This window comes from Mesitornis unicolor, unplaced genomic scaffold (assembly GCF_000695765.1).
Source record: "Mesitornis unicolor isolate BGI_N332 unplaced genomic scaffold, ASM69576v1 scaffold7556, whole genome shotgun sequence".
Lineage (NCBI taxonomy): Eukaryota > Metazoa > Chordata > Aves > Mesitornithiformes > Mesitornithidae > Mesitornis > Mesitornis unicolor.
Genome location: NW_010192914.1, coordinates 1 through 837, shown reverse-complemented (window position 1 = coordinate 837; position 837 = coordinate 1). Strand labels below are relative to the sequence as shown.

The window sequence follows — 837 nt, the reverse complement described above, 5'->3', positions numbered from 1 at the left end:
AGAGTCATCTGTTGGAGAACTGTACATGATCTGTAAGTCTGTCTGAGATAAAAAATAAGATATTCTGTGCACTTGTACTGTCAAAACCCTTCTTCGCTCCTTGTAAGGTCTGTCTGTTTTGAAGACTTGATGTAAGATTTTTGACGCTCAACAAAAATTTTAGAGCCTCAGTTTCTGTTTTGTGTTTGCATAGTAAGGGTTTTTTAATTTATTCCTTTTTAATGATTCTTGATTCTCATGAGATGTCTAGAAGTGCTCATAATTACTTACAACTGGTTGTTGATTACTGCTATATTTAGTACTTGGAGTTCTCTACTTATAGCTTCCTTTGGGGTACATAACAAGAATACGAGTATATTACAGTTTTCAGAAGGAACATTACCTCTTCAAAACCATCATCTGAACTCAATGCATCAACAGATGTACTTTGCGTGTCATCGTTTTTCTGTTTTTTACTGCATTCCTGAAACAGAACATAAAACACACATTCACTGTTCAGCAAGACCATCTTTACAAAGCTATTTGCATCATTAGAAGCTAATGCGGCTCTTTCACAGTTTTTGGCAGCATTGAACCTCTGTCTTAATACGCAGCACTTTTGTTTTCAAAGTGTATTTGTTACAGGAAAAAAAACAATTCCTCATAAATTCACTTGCTTTATCAGTTTTACAGTTCTGAGCGTTTGGTTGTTTGGGGTTTTTTTTAAATCCTACGGGGAAGATCAAACCGAGCACCACCGAAGCGGTGCTCACGCGTCGCGACCGCGGCGCTACGTGACGGCCCCGAGCAGGGCGAGCAGCCGGGCCCCGGCGATAACGCGGCTCGGTGCCCGTCCAG

At 40.5% G+C, this 837-nt stretch overlaps 1 protein-coding gene across 1 annotated transcript in view; it reads right to left on the bottom strand.

Annotated features, from left to right (window-relative positions):
- The window catches only part of NARF (nuclear prelamin A recognition factor), a 15562-nt gene extending 15090 nt beyond the window's left edge, over positions 1–472 (bottom strand). Inside the window, exon 1 of the mRNA XM_010187279.1 lies at positions 383–472. The gene's annotated coding sequence lies outside the window, so the exon portion shown is untranslated. The remainder of the gene's footprint in view (positions 1–382) is intronic.
- Between the last annotated feature and the right edge of the window lie 365 nt (positions 473–837).